Source organism: Sphaeramia orbicularis, chromosome 19 (assembly GCF_902148855.1).
Source record: "Sphaeramia orbicularis chromosome 19, fSphaOr1.1, whole genome shotgun sequence".
In the NCBI taxonomy this organism is placed as follows: Eukaryota; Metazoa; Chordata; class Actinopteri; order Kurtiformes; family Apogonidae; genus Sphaeramia; species Sphaeramia orbicularis.
The window spans coordinates 52192168-52209806 of record NC_043975.1 but is presented as its reverse complement, the minus strand read 5'-3'; the positions used below and the strand labels follow the sequence as shown (position 1 = coordinate 52209806).

Genomic DNA, 17639 nt, shown 5'->3' with positions numbered 1-17639 from the left:
GGTAAATCCTGGTGGGTCCACCAGGGTGCCCCTCAGCTGTTCCCGGGTCAGCCCTGGGCTCTCCTCCCATTGGTTCGGACCCAGAAACCACAGCAGGGCCGTGTCCTGGAGGCACCACCACTGGCTGAAGGTGCTGCTTCAGTTTGTGCTTCAGCTCAGACCGCCGCTGAGGACCAGGCCAGCTTCAGCCGCGGTTCTGCCCAACACTAGCAGCACATCACATGTTCCTGAGCACACGTCTGAACTCTGCTACTGCACACGCTCATGCCCAACACTGACCACACCGCACTGTGGGCCGGCTTAAACCAGCTGGGTTTCCATCCCCCTCAGGAATGGGCAAAATGGAAAATGCAGAAAAGAAAACTGATAATGGAAACACCGAAATGTCACAAAAACTGTCAAAGATCGCAAAAAAAGTTCTGATGCTCTCATGAGGTGGTGTTTGAGATGTTTCAGAACAGAAGTAGAGTGCAAAAGTGTCATGGGAAGGCAGGTTGTGCATTTTTCCATGTGTGTGCTCAGTGGTTCTGCTCAGGCCAAACATCTCACCTGTTTCCCTGGACTCAGAACAGGTGTGTGGAGCCGCATTAGGTCATACAGTCCCATGATGTAATAAAAGTTCAAATGTAATAAGAATGTCACGTCATCTTGTAATAAAGCTGCATGATGTCATAAACGGGTGCATTTTGTAATAAACTACCTCAGTGCATCATGTAGGACATTTTTGGAAGGAGCAGAGAGATGAGGAAGAGCGTTCCTGTATGGACTGGAGCTGATCTGTGACACAAATGCATAAAACACTATAAAAGTTTGCTGTTCAGTCTGAGCGCGTCAAGGAACATGTTTCCAAGATCATAGATACTGTATCCGACCCAACTGACACGACAACAGAATAACAATGTGTTCAGTTCATCTGGAAACTGTGGTTACAGTTCGGATTCCATTACCTGGAGCTCCTGTCACTCATTTCTTCTAAATTGCTCTGAAATTATATTAATTTGGATTGTTATTACATAATGAACCATGTTATTACATTTGTTTTTGTAATAAAAATGTGTCAAGTGCATTTTGTAATAAATTTCTCCAATTGTAATAACTTACTACATAATGTGAAAAAATGTATGGTGAATCAATGTTGTAGAAGATGACGGTGTTTCCACGTTCACTACGGAGCCTCTGAAGGTTCAAATGGGTCATATCTGATGAGCAGGAAAAGATGATCCATTTTACAGCAGTTATTTACATGGACTGATAGGGTTAGTGGCTCAGCAGGTCTTAAAGTGTTAGATCAGAAGGTGCTTTTGGTCGACAGTGGGCTTTCAGGTCTTTACAGGCTGATCAACAACATATGCTGGAAAATTTGGTTGATGGAAGTAAATCAGCGTCAGCTTAATCAGGTTAAGTCTTCCTAATTGACAACCAGGGGTGTAAGAAAATATCGGTATTGCAATATATCGCGATACTTCACTTCATGATACTGTATCGATATTAAAAAGTACTGTATTGATATTTTTAGGTTTTTATTCAAATGCAGACATGGCAGAGGTTCTTTTTTGTTTTTCAAACTCTTTTATTTCATATATATACACCGCATATACACCGCATATATACTGCATATATACTGCATATACACTGCATATACACCGCATATATACTGCATATACACCGCATATACACCGCATATATACTGCATATACACCGCATATACACCGCATATACACTGCATATACACCGCATATATAGTGCATATACACCGCATATACACTGCATATACACCGCATATACACTGCATATACACCGCATATACACCGCATATATACTGCATATACACCGCATATACACTGCATATACACCGCATATATAGTGCATATACACCGCATATACACTGCATATACACCGCATATATAGTGCATATACACCGCATATATACTGCATATACACCGCATATACACCGCATATATACTGCATATACACCGCATATACACCGCATATACACTGCATATACACCGCATATATAGTGCATATACACCGCATATATACTGCATATACACTGCATATACACCGCAAATATACTGCATATACACTGCATATATACTGCATATACACCGCATATACACCGCATATACACCGCATATATACTGCATATACACCGCATATACACCGCATATACACCGCATATACACTGCATATACACCGCATATATAGTGCATATACACCGCATATATACTGCATATACACTGCATATACACCGCATATACACTGCATATACACCGCATATATAGTGCATATACACCGCATATATACTGCATATACACTGCATATACACCGCAAATATACTGCATATACACTGCATATATACTGCATATACACCGCATATATAGTGCATATACACCGCATATATACTGCATATACACTGCATATACACCGCAAATATACTGCATATACACTGCATATATACTGCATATATACTGCATATACACTGCATATACACTGCATATATACTGCACATATACTGCATATATACTGCATATACACCGCAAATATACTGCATATACACTGCATATATACTGCATATACACTGCATATATACTGCATACATACTGCTTATACACTGCATATATACTGCATATACACTGCATATATACTGCATATATACTGCATATACACTGCATATACACTGCATATATACTGCATATATACTGCATATACACTGCATATACACTGCATATATACTGCACATATACTGCATATACACTGCATATACACTGCATACATACTGCTTATACACTGCATATATACTGCATATACACCGTATATACGCTGCATATATACTGCATATACACCATATATACAGGGTGGGGAAGCCAAATGTACACTGAACATTTAGTTGTTTTTTCTCAGCAGACACTACGTCAGCTGTTTTGAACCCAAACATATACTGATGTCATAATCATACCTAACACTATTATCCATACCTTTTCACAAACTTTTGCCCATATGAGTAATCAGGAAAGCAAACGTCAAAGAGTGTGTGATTTGCTGAATGCACTCGTCACACCAAAGGAGATTTCCAAAATAGTTGGAGTGTCCATAAAGACTGTTTATAATGGAAAGAAGAGAATGACTATGAGCAAAACTATTACCAGAAAGTCTGGAAGATACTATTAAAGAAGAATGGGAGAAGTTGTCACCCCAATATTTGAGGAACACTTGCACAAGTTTCAGGAAGCGTGTGAAGGCAGTTATTGAGAAAGAAGGAGGACACAGAATAAAAACATTTTCTATTACGGACATTTTCTTGCGGCAAATAAATTCTCATGACTTTAAATAAACTAATTGGTCATACATTGTCTTTCAATCCCTGCCTCAAAATATTGTACATTTTGCTTCCCCACCTTGTACACGGCACATACACCACATATACACCACATATACACCGCATATACATGACATATACACCACATATACACCGCACATACACCACATATACACCGCACATACACCACATATACACCGCATATACATGACATATACACCACATATACACCGCACATACACCGCACATACACCACATATACACCGCATATACATGACATATACACCACATATACACCGCACATACACCACATATACACCGCATATACATGACACATACACCACATATACACCGCACATACACCACATATACACCACATATACACCGCACATACACCACATATACACCGCATATACACCACATATACACAGCACATACACCACATATACACCACAGATACACCACATATACACCACAAATACACCACATATACACCAAAGATACACTGCATATACACCACATATACACCACAGATACACCACATATACACCACAGATACACCGCATATACACTGCACATACACCACATATACACCACATATACACTGCACATACACCACATATACACCACATATACACCGCATATACATGACATATACACCACATATACACCGCACATACACCACATATACACCACATATACATGACATATACACCACATATACACCGCACATACACCACATATACACCGCACATACACCACATATACACCACATATACACCGCATATACACCACATATACACTGCACATACACCACATATACACCGCACATACACCACATATACACCACATATACACCACATATACACTGCACATACATCACATATACACCGCACATACACCACATATACACCGCACATACACCACATATACACTGCACATACACCGCACATACACCACATATACACCGCATATACATGACATATACACCACATATACACCGCACATACACCGCATATACACCACATATACACTGCATATACACCACATATACACTGCACATACACCACATATACACCACAAATACACCACAGATACACTGCATATACACCACATATACACAGCACATACACCACATATACACTGCACATACACCACATATACACCGCACATACACCACATATACACCGCATATACATGACATATACACCACATATACACCGCACATACACCACATATACACCACATATACACTGCACATACACCACATATACACTGCATATACACCACATATACACTGCATATACACCACATATACACAGCACATACACCACATATACACCACAGATACACCACATATACACCACAGATACACCACATATACACCACAAATACACCACATATACACCACAGATACACTGCATATACACCACATATACACAGCACATACACCACATATACACCACAGATACACCACATATACACCACAGATACACCGCATATACACTGCACATACACCACATATACACCACATATACACTGCACATACACCACATATACACCACATATACACCGGATATACATGACATATACACCACATATACACCGCACATACACCACATATACACCACATATACATGACATATACACCACATATACACCGCACATACACCACATATACACCGCACATACACCACATATACACCACATATACACCGCATATACACCACATATACACTGCACATACACCACATATACACCGCACATACACCACATATACACCACATATACACCACATATACACTGCACATACACCACATATACACCGCACATACACCACATATACACCGCATATACACCGCACATACACCACATATACACCACATATACACTGCACATACACCACATATACACCACATATACACCGCACATACACCACATATACACCGCACATACACCACATACACACCACATATACACCGCACATACACCACATATACACCGCATATACATGACATATACACCACATATACACCGCACATACACCACATATACACCACATATACACCGCACATACACCACATATACACCGCACATACACCACATATACACCGCACATACACCACATATACACTGCACATACACCGCACATACACCACATATACACCGCATATACATGACATATACACCACATATACACCGCACATACACCACATATACACCGCACATACACCACATATACACCACATATACACCGCACATACACCACATATACACCGCATATACATGACATATACACCACATATACACCGCACATACACCACATATACACCACATATACACCGCACATACACCACATATACACCGCATATACACCACATATACACCGCATATACACCGCACATACACCACATATACACCGCATATACACCATATATACACTGCATATACACCACATATACACAGCACATACACCACATATACACCACATATACACCACAGATACACCACATATACACCGCACATACACCACATATACACCACATATACACCGCACATACACCACATATACACCGCACATACACCACATATACACCACATATACACCGCACATACACCACATATACACCGCATATACATGACATATACACCACATATACACCACATATACACCACAGATACACCACATATACACCACAGATACACCGCATATACACCGCACATACACCACATATACACCACATATACACCGCACATACACCACATATACACTGCACATACACCACATATACACCACATATACACTGCACATACACCACATATACACCACATATACACTGCACATACACCACATATACACCGCATATACACCACATATACACCACATATACACCACAGATACACCGCATATACACTGCACATACACCACATATACACTGCACATACACCACATATACACTGCACATACACCACATATACACCACATATACACTGCACATACACCACATATACACCGCATATACACCACATATACACCACATATACACCGCATATACACCGCATATACACCGCACATACACCACATATACACCGCATATACACTGCACATACACCACATATACACCACATATACACTGCACATACCCCACATATACACCGCACATACACCACATATACACCGCATATACATGACATATACACCACATATACACCACACATACACCACATATACACCACATATACACTGCACATACAACACATATACACCGCATATACACCGCATATACACCACATATACACCGCATATACACCGCACATACACAGCATATACACTGCACATACACCACATATACACCACATATACACTGCACATACACCACATATACACCACAAATACACCACATATACACCACAGATACACTGCATATACACCACATATACACAGCACATACACCACATATACACCGCATATACATGACATATACACCACATATACACCGCACATACACCACATATACACCACATATACACTGCACATACACCACATATACACTGCATATACACCACATATACACTGCATATACACCACATATACACAGCACATACACCACATATACACCACAGATACACCACATATACACCACAGATACACTGCATATACACCACATATACACAGCACATACACCACATATACACCACATATACACTGCACATACACCACATATACACCACATATACACTGCACATACACCACATATACACCGTATATACACCACATATACACCACATATACACCACAGATACACCGCATATACACTGCACATACACCACATATACACTGCACATACACCACATATACACTGCACATACACCACATATACACCACATATACACTGCACATACACCACATATACACCACATATACACCACAGATACACCGCATATACACTGCACATACACCACATATACACCACATATACACTGCACATACACCACATATACACTGCACATACACCACATATACACCACATATACACTGCACATACACCACATATACACCACATATACACTGCACATACACCACATATACACCACATATACACCACATATACACTGCACATACACCACATATACACCGCATATACACTGCATATACACTGCATATACACCACATATACACCACAGATACACCACATATACACTGCACATACACCGCATATACACTGCATATACACCACAGATACACTGCATATACACCACATATACACAGCACATACACCACATATACACTGCACATACACCACATATACACCGCACATACACCACATATACACCGCATATACACCACATATACACCACATATACACCACATATACACTGCACATACACCACATATACACCACATATACACTGCACATACACCACATATACACCACATATACACCGCATATACACCGCATATACACCACAGATACACCGCATATACACTGCATATACACCACATATACACCACATATACACTGCACATACACCACATATACACCGCATATACACCGCATATACACCACAGATACACCGCATATACACTGCATATACACCGCATATACACCACATATACACCACAGATACACCACATATACACTGCACATACACCACATATACACCACATATACACTGCACATACACCACATATACACCACAGATACACCGCATATACACTGCATATACACCACATATACACCACATATACACTGCACATACACCACATATACACCGCATATACACCGCATATACACCACAGATTCACCGCATATACACTGCATATACACCGCATATACACCACATATACACCACAGATACACCACATATACACTGCACATACACCACATATACACCACAGATACACTGCACATCCTAACCACCCGCTGACACGGCTTATCGTCCGCCTGAGTCAGGAGCTGGGGAGTTAGAGCAGCGTATTGTTAGGGTGGCTGTATCAGTGGGAACCATATGAGAGGGGGGTTGAAAAATGGGCGAGAGCCTGAGCAGGAGGATGGATGGGGGTGGGGGGGGTGGGGGGGTTTGAAAAGAAGGATATGAGCCACACAGAGCATGTATCAAAGAAAGAGTGATGACAGAATGAAGAGAAATATGAGTCAAATACAGCTGAACACACATCATATGAAATGAATGTTCCTCACAGTCACCACATTATCACATTCATATGTGTGTGTGTGTGTGTGTGTGTGTAGGTGTGTGTAGGTGTGTATGTGTGTGTGTGTGTCTTCACTTAACTGTCAGTGTTCATTTTATGGGAAACACAGATAACTCTGCTCTACAAGTAAAATGCTTCCAGAATTAAAGTAGTTAAACTTTACCAAATCTGAGTCAGTGATAAAGAAAAATTAAGTCAAAAGTACTACACTGTAAAAAAAAAAAAAAAAAAAGAAAGAAAAAATCTGTAATTTAACAGAATTTTCAGTTTATTTTACAGATTTTTCCTGTATTTTTAAGATCCAGGAAAATATCAATGAAATGACAATGTGTGTGTGTGTGTGTGTGTGTGTGTGTGTGTGCATGTGTGTGTGTGAGAGGGTGTGTGCGTGTGTGTGTGCATGTGTGTGTGTGTGCGCGTGCGTGTGTGTGTGTGTGTGTGAGGGTGTGCGTGTGTGTGCGTGTGTGTTGGGGATGGTTGCCAGTAGGGATGCACCGACACCGATACCAGTATCGGGCATCGGCTCCGATACTCAGTGTGTGTACTCCAAGGTTCTAATAGTTTTGGATTTTTCATTTTAGTTTAGTTTTATTTATTTTGGACTTTTTTTCTCTAATTCAGTTCGTTTTAATTTGTTTTTAAAGCAGGTTCGATAGTTTTTATTAGTTTTTGTTTTTTTCTAAATGCTTCGTTTTAGTTTAGTTTTAGTTTAGTTCTAGTATTAGCTGTAGTTTAGTTCTAGTATTAGCTGTGGTTTAGTTCTAGTATTAGCTGTGGTTTAGTTCTAGTATTAGCTGTGGTTTAGTTCTAGTATTAGCTGTGGTTTAGTTCTAGTATTAGTTGTACTTTAGTTCTAGTATTAGTTGTAGTTTAGTTCTAGTATTAGCAGTAGTTTAGTTCTAGTATTAGTTGTAGTTTAGTTCTAGTATTAGTTGTAGTTTAGTTCTAGTATTAGCAGTAGTTTAGTTCTAGTATTAGTTGTAGTTTAGTTCTAGTATTAGCTGTGGTTTAGTTCTAGTATTAGCTGTGGTTTAGTTCTAGTATTAGCTGTAGTTTAGTTCTTGTATTAGCTGTAGTTTAGTTCTAGTATTAGTTGTAGTTTAGTTCTAGTATTAGCTGTGGTTTAGTTCTAGTATTAGCTGTAGTTTAGTTCTAGTATTAGCTGTAGTTTAGTTTTAGTATTAGCTGTGGTTTAGTTCTAGTATTAGCTGTGGTTTAGTTCTAGTATTAGCTGTGGTTTAGTTCTAGTATTAGCTGTAGTTTAGTTCTAGTATTAGTTGTAGTTTAGTTCTAGTATTAGCTGTAGTTTAGTTCTAGTATTAGCTGTAGTTTAGTTCTAGTATTAGCTGTAGTTTAGTTCTAGTATTAGTTGTAGTTTAGTTCTAGTATTAGCTGTGGTTTAGTTCTAGTATTAGCTGTAGTTTAGTTCTAGTATTAGTTGTAGTTTAGTTCTAGTATTAGCTGCAGTTTAGTTCAGTATTAGTTGTAGTTTAGTTCTAGTATTAGCTGTAGTTTAGTTCTAGTATTAGCTGCGGTTTAGTTCTAGTATTAGCTGTAGTTTAGTTCTAGTATTAGTTGTAGTTTAGTTCTAGTATTAGTTGTAGTTTAGTTCTAGTATTAGCTGTGGTTTAGTTCAGTATTAGTTGTAGTTTAGTTCTAGTATTAGCTGTGGTTTAGTTCTAGTATTAGCTGTAGTTTAGTTCTAGTATTAGTTGTAGTTTAGTTCTAGTATTAGCTGTGGTTTAGTTCTAGTATTAGCTGTAGTTTAGTTCTAGTATTAGCTGTAGTTTAGTTCTAGTATTAGCTGTGGTTTAGTCCTAGTATTAGCTGCGGTTTAGTTCAGTATTAGCTGCGGTTTAGTTCTAGTATTAGTTGTAGTTTAGTTCTAGTATTAGTTGTAGTTTAGTTCTAGTATTAGCTGTGGTTTAGTTCAGTATTAGTTGTAGTTTAGTTCTAGTATTAGCTGTGGTTTAGTTCTAGTATTAGCTGTAGTTTAGTTCTAGTATTAGTTGTAGTTTAGTTCTAGTATTAGCTGTGGTTTAGTTCTAGTATTAGCTGTAGTTTAGTTCTAGTATTAGCTGTAGTTTAGTTCTAGTATTAGCTGTGGTTTAGTCCTAGTATTAGCTGCGGTTTAGTTCAGTATTAGCTGCGGTTTAGTTCTAGTATTAGTTGTGGTTTAGTTCTTGTATTAGCTGTAGTTTAGTTCTAGTATTAGCTGTGGTTTAGTTCTAGTATTAGCTGTAGTTTAGTTCTAGTATTAGTTGTGGTTTAGTTCTTGTATTAGCTGTAGTTTAGTTCTAGTATTAGCTGTGGTTTAGTTTTAGTATTAGCTGTGGTTTAGTTCTAGTATTAGCTGTAGTTTAGTTCTTGTATTAGCTGTAGTTTAGTTCTAGTATTAGCTGTGGTTTAGTTCTAGTATTAGCTGTAGTTTAGTTCTAGTATTAGCTGTAGTTTAGTTCTTGTATTAGCTGTAGTTTAGTTCTAGTATTAGCTGTGGTTTAGTTCTAGTATTAGTTGTGGTTTAGTTCTTGTATTAGCTGTAGTTTAGTTCTAGTATTAGCTGTGGTTTAGTTCTAGTATTAGCTGTAGTTTAGTTCTAGTATTAGCTGTAGTTTAGTTCTAGTATTAGCTGTGGTTTAGTTCTAGTATTAGCTGTAGTTTAGTTCTAGTATTAGTTGTGGTTTAGTTCTTGTATTAGCTGTAGTTTAGTTCTAGTATTAGCTGTGGTTTAGTTCTAGTATTAGCTGTAGTTTAGTTCTAGTATTAGCTGTAGTTTAGTTCTAGTATTAGCTGCGGTTTAGTTCTAGTATTAGCTGCGGTTTAGTTCAGTATTAGTTGTAGTTCAGTGGTCTCTTTCCTCTTCTTCTCTGTCGTCGTATTCACATAAATCCCAGACAGGACTCTGCTGCTTTAGTCTCCATGTTTCTGACTCTAACCCAAGTGACGGACTGTGTAGTACCGTATGGTGCCACTAGCTAAAATTGCTGGAGTGAAATAAATCAATTTCGTATCAATCTGACATTGACAAAAAACGAAGGGAAGTTTATCCATAATTTTTAAACGTTTTAGTTAGTTTTGTAAACACACAATACAGTTTCAGTTAGTTATTGTTTTTTTCTTTTAATTATAGTTTTTATTTATTTCAGTTAGCGAAAATGTTTTTTCAATTCTAGTTTTTGTCATTTCGTTAGTTTTCGTTAACGGTAATAACCTTGGTGTACTCGTATTTGAACTTGTAAAAGTAATCCGATACAAATGCAGCGATCCCACTTGTGTCCGTGTGCCATTCCCAGTTCAGTGCAGCAGGTACGAGGAGGAAGAATGTGTGAGTGTGAAGAGTGTGGAGATGGAACTGAATGAATGAGGCTGATCCCAGTAAGGCTGACTGACAGTACTGTTACAGACACACACAGATACAGACGCAGCCTTCTGTCTGTAATCTGACTACATTCATCTGTTTTCCAGCTGATGGAGGATGAGTACCCAGACACAGAATACCAGCGGGAGTACGGAGCGGTGCGGACCGCCGCCAGCGGAAGTGCAAACCAAACCTGTCACTCATCTGTCTTTTCTCTTCCTGCTGAAGCTAAACTTTTAAACCTTACAGAGAAAACACTAACATTAGTATCACAGTAGTGTTCCTCTGTCGTCTACAGGTTTGGTATTACTGACTTTCTTCTTCTTCTTCTCATTAAACTTTCCTCTTCTTCGTGGTATTTGTCCAGTATGGTTAATTCAGAGCGGCGCCCCCTGGTGGATTAACTGACAAACGCTCATTCCAACACATTAAATGTCAGTAGCAGCACTTTGTTCCAGTCAGACTAATGACAACGACAATAAAGCACATTTACAAAAGGAACCAACAACTGGAATGGGATTATTAAGGACTAGGATCAGTACTCGGTATCAGCAAGTACTCAAATGGAAGTACTCGTACTCGGTCTGGAAAACAGTGGTATGGGTGCATCCCTAGTCGCCGGTAGATAACTGACCAAATGATTTCCCACAGGGGACCACAGACGACAGCAAACACCATTAAACTTTCACCATCTTCCATTATTGATACACTCATGGCCTTCCCTCGAAGACACTGACCGTTTACACAAACAGCTGCTGAATATGGACACACACAGCACACAGCGCTACACACACCATGTGTACGGCATGAGGAGATCCATTTTTATACACAGGCCAGAAAGGCTGACTTAACAATCTGGTTAGCTCATCGGTATTAAGAACACAATGAGTTCATGTTCCACGGCGTCTTCTGGTTTGTGCATTACTTCAGCTGCAGATGTGGTGAGAGCGCATGAACTGCCACCCTGTGCTTTTAGAAGGAGTTTAGCATATGGAATGTATGCACAGAGAGGACTGGAGGGGTCCTGAGAGGTGCAATGCACACACTGTTCTTACACACACACACACACACACACACACACACACACACACACATGCACACACACACACACATGCACACACACACACACACATATCTTGCTCATCAGCTAGGAAACACCCCTATATCTTGCCACTGCGGACTACAGGTTGCTAGGCAACGCAGGCTTTCACTGGGAAGTATTGTGAAGTCTCATCTCTAGCACTGAGGCGTCTGTAACTGAGGTGATGGGGCAGAGCTGTCGCAGCCACAGAACACAACTTTGGCCTTTCACAGGTCTGGGATGGGTCTTGACATTTAACATCTTCAAGCGGCCGATACAGAACACAACGACGGGGGGGGGGGGGGGGGGGGGGGGGGGGGGGGTTGTCTGTCCTGCATCCGCCAAAGCCGGAGCCCTGTCTTAGCTCACAGCTGACTTACACATGATCCTGTTCAATCCATGGTGAGTTCTAACGAGCTCTGGCACACACTGGCTGGCCTCAGGTCAGTGGTGTGCAGGAGGGATGTAACGATTACTGGTACAACCATAACGGTGGTGAAATTGCAGACGGTTAGTATTACCATTTCAATTCAATGATAACCATGTTTGATTACCGCACTTTTAGGGGAAAAATCCCTCTGTACAGATCTGCTTTTATGTCAAATATCTGAGTATAGTTTGAATTTACTACTATTTTAAATTTCTATACCTAATATTTGGAACCAATATTCACTTTTAAAGTCTGTGAAAAGGTTCGTTAAACATCTGTGTGTTATTTATGCAATAAATTATATCCATTTATCAAATTGTATTTTATATATTTTTGTGTGTTTTTTGTCCTTTTGTGTTTTTATAGTAGGTTAAAGTGAAAAAATAATAGGCAGATGATCTAGATGAAGCTGTGCTGAAAAAACAGATCCAAACATGGGTATAGTAAACATTTGTTTCTATAGTATATAAAGGCAAAATCAAAAGGACTGAAAAACAGACAGAATAGACTCAGACCACTAAGGGTTAATATGTGAATGTTTCTGACACAGAAGGGACAGTGGGGCTGGTATTGTATTTGGCTTTTTGGTTGTTGTTGTTTTTTTGTTTTTTTTTCAAAATATAACTTGGTTCAATTCTTTGAGTGTGTGTATCAGTACTTTTTGAACATTTTGAGCACAATCTCAATAATACCGTGATAATAATAACTGTGATCATTTTGGTCACAATAACTGTGATAGGACATTTTCATCTGGTTCCGTCCCTAGTGTGCAGTAGGATGGTAAAAGAACCAAAGAGCTGATCTGATACACTGCAAAAAAGAAATATCTGACTTCCATAAACTGACTTGAATTTCAAATATTTATGTTGAAAAATGATTTTTTTAGACTTATTCAGTTACTGAGACTGAATCTTATTAAGATTATTTGGCTTGTTCCCAGAATTTTCATCTTGGGCTACAGCACATAGATAATACAACTAATTTGAAGTTATATTTATAACAAAACAAGCTCCACTGTTGGGGATGAGTATGGAGGACACAGGAACTGTTTGTCCTCAAGAATTTTTACTTGTTTCATGCAGTTTGGCTGATATATGTATCTACTGAGTCATTACATCTTCATACAACCACATAAATGAGTGCTTCTATGAAACTATTGCCTAAAAACAGGACAGAAGGGCTAAAAATTCAAGTAAGTTTGGAAGCACTTTGGGTCTATTTTAAAAATAAATATTTACTGAGATAAAAGTGAAAGTATTTTTCAGATAAAAAACGTTTTTATATTATTTTTATACTATTTTTACACAAAAATCTGTATGTAACACTAAAAAGGACACAAAAATTATGCACTACTATTTTTTCAAATATCTTCATTCTTTCACAGGGAGCCTACATTTTGGGAATCAAGCTAATTATGCAAAGCAGAGTGTTCCACAAAAATGCCCACTGTTGCAAAATCACTTGTGATTTATATGTTTAAATGGGCAGGTTCCATATGTAACCCCAGTGGACACGATGAGTTACACTAAAAACCTAGAATGAGACGGCCGATTCATGAAAAACCTGCATGTTTGGATTAGAAAAACCACGAGGATGGTCAAATTTAACACAGTGTCTTTACAGCAGTATATAAAACCATTTCAAACCAGACAGCTAGGTAGCTTTTGAAGTCCTAAGTTGGGTCATTTTTTTGGCGGCAATATTTTATTAAAAATTCCTTAATTTTGGGATGGCTCATAGAAAGGGTATAATTTTATTGTATTTATCTGAGATCCTCATTAGGTCCATCCTGGAGGGAGATATGTCTACATTTCTCTGTTATCATAGGGTCTAAAAAATAATATATATATATATATATATATATATATATATATATATATGTCATAGTTTTACAAAAATCTTACTATGAAGACTTGAAACAAGTATGTTCTGCTTAACATAAGAATTTTTGCATTCTATAATCCTTAGATAATCTCGTTTTATTTTAAGAAAACTTGAAAGTGCAATTTTCTACTGCACTGGCAGATAATTGTACTTGAAATAAGCCATTTTAACCCAATAATGAGTTAAATTTTTTGTACAGGGCTTTTTTGCAGTGTATCTGCAGGAGGAAGAAGACTCAGATCTGCAGCAGAAACTACGGCTCCACTACTATTAAACACCAGCAAATTAAAAGACAGACGGAGAGAAAAAAAAAAAGGAAACAAGATTTCACACTTATGCAGAGCAGGCTTGGTGATGTAATGTTATGAAATGTCACTTCCTCCATTATAGTGGGTGCATTATATTCTATATCAAATAATAGTACAGTAACTCACTTATACTGTATATGCAAATTCTTGCAGTAAAAGGACATAATTTGTTCAGTAAAATCCTTCTTCAGCCTCGTCTTAAACTGTCAAATCAGCACCTTTTCAAGACAAATAACCTCTTCAATGCCACTTATGTTACAGCAGTAAAAGGCCTGTTAGCGTGTGTAATGGCCAGTCGCAGCAGCCATTACAATGCTCCGCTGTTCACGCTTGGAGGCTGATGGAGGGATTATGTTATTGTGTTCACCAGTGGGAGGGAAGACAAGTTGAGGATATGTATTTAAGTGATCAACAGCTTGGAAATAGCCCAGCTACTGGCAAAGAAACACAAACAGCACAGACAGACCCACAGACCCAGACAGTCACAAGTGTGGAACTATCACAAACATTATCATAATACTTACTTTCCACCTTATTACCTCAAAATCACATTTCCTGTATTGTGACAGCAGAGCTATCCAATATCGAGCTGTTTTCTAGGAACTAGAAAACTAACAGGCCAAACAAATAAGAAGTCAACCAGCCCTGTCATTAACACCTCAAAATACATCAGTTATTGGTGTTGACTAAACAGCCTATGAAGTACAGCGAAATCCAATACCAACAACCGCCTTTTCACAAGTGAACCGACACCAAATAAAGAGGAAAAAAGGCAAAAGAAACTAAACACATGAATGCTCTTGAGTTACAGCTACGTCTGTGCTAAGTCTGTTCACTCTCCTGCACAGGTGTTTAGTGTCAGACTGCAGTGGAAGCTCAGCTGCCCCTAAAATCACTCCCATTAAATGCTCAAATCTGTTCAGTTGTTTTCATTTCATTGACTCCAAATGTGTTGGAACACGTTCATCTCTCAGACCAGTTGGTTCAGAATCAGTCTGATCCCAGATCAGTGGACTGGATGTTGTTCACTTCTCCTCCATTCCCGTGTCTGTGTTTGTTCATTCCATCTCTGCTCAGTGCATTTGTCCGTAGACGCTCAGCGTCCATGCACTTCAATGGGACTGAGTGGAACTGCTGGAAAACCACTACAAACTGGACCAGCACTGGACACATGACACCTGTCGTCCCGCCCCCCAGCCGCTCGGCGTCTCCGGGGACGAACGGAGCTGTGGGCGGAGCTCGGCCGGGCCGGACACCGAGCTTCCGCACGCCAATCGGAGGACGGGTCCGAAGGCTGAATGCGGTTTGATTGACAGCTGTTTTCAGATCTGCTCCTTCACTGACACAGTTCAGTTTAATACGTCACACATTCTGCTGTGGAATCACAGAAACCACATGAACTGTTCATTTACTGACCTGGAAGAAAACACAAGCACTGGACTAACTGGTACACTGAACTGAAGTTACACGTTTTCTTGTTTCAGTTCCATAATTGAATCATTTCTTGTTCAGTTTGATCTGGTTCTGTAGATAGTTCCATCAGACTTGGCCAGGTCAGACTGCAGGTGTAGAAGGAGCGTCTGTACTTTTAAAGGCTCCAGTCCTGCAGCCCTAAGGCCGTCTGAGTAGGCCCAGCTCTGCTGGACATTCAGAGGACACTGGTCCAGTCCTGGAAAAGACGCCTAAGGTCACTGAGCATTTTCTTAAAAAGGAACAGGGGGATGAATTTATGTTTAAATAACTTGACAATTTTTTTGATGTAAGCGACAATAAGCTTCCTCTGTCTGAAAGACGAGCAGCCACCACTGCTCTCCTGGTTATTAATGACAACACACACTTTACTGACAATGTTTTATTTTGTTTTTTCAAACGCACAAACTTCAGTGACACAAAGCTCTGTCTCTGAATCTAAAATATTACTGTGTATACACCAGACTAAAATGACTTAGTAAGTTTAGTATGATTACCCTACTTTCTGGACTATAAGACACACCTGACTATAAGCCCCACCCACCCTGTCTCCAGCGTCTCACCATCGCTTCATTGA

At 39.2% G+C, this 17639-nt stretch overlaps 1 protein-coding gene across 1 annotated transcript in view; it reads right to left on the bottom strand.

The window, feature by feature from the left end:
• The window catches only part of LOC115439492 (voltage-dependent T-type calcium channel subunit alpha-1G-like), a 225200-nt gene that overhangs the window by 56071 nt on the left and 151490 nt on the right, over positions 1-17639 (bottom strand). The window lies entirely within an intron of this gene.